Source organism: Macadamia integrifolia, chromosome 8 (assembly GCF_013358625.1).
Source record: "Macadamia integrifolia cultivar HAES 741 chromosome 8, SCU_Mint_v3, whole genome shotgun sequence".
Lineage (NCBI taxonomy): Eukaryota > Viridiplantae > Streptophyta > Magnoliopsida > Proteales > Proteaceae > Macadamia > Macadamia integrifolia.
In genome coordinates, this window is record NC_056564.1 from 2,006,031 (window position 1) to 2,006,384 (window position 354).

Genomic DNA, 354 nt, shown 5'->3' on the forward strand with positions numbered 1-354 from the left:
AAAAAAAAAAAAAAAATACTTGTCTTGTGAATAAAAAAAGTTAGGATCATGACTTCAAGTATTAGTATCAGTTCGATATTGACCTCGGTATCGAAACCAATACACCATTTGATACAGACGTTTTTGTCTTTAAAGATATCGATATCCAACCTTTATGCCAAACCAATCCATAAAACCATAATTGGTATTTAGGTATGTATTAAAAAAAAGGAGGACAAAATAACTCTGCCCACTTGCGTAACTCTATATATACCCAGATACAGATAGATGCAAAAAACTGCACTGCCCTTGATAGCCGCACAAATGGACATAATTCTCTTGGCCCCCTTCCCCCAACCAAAAAAAAAAAAAAAA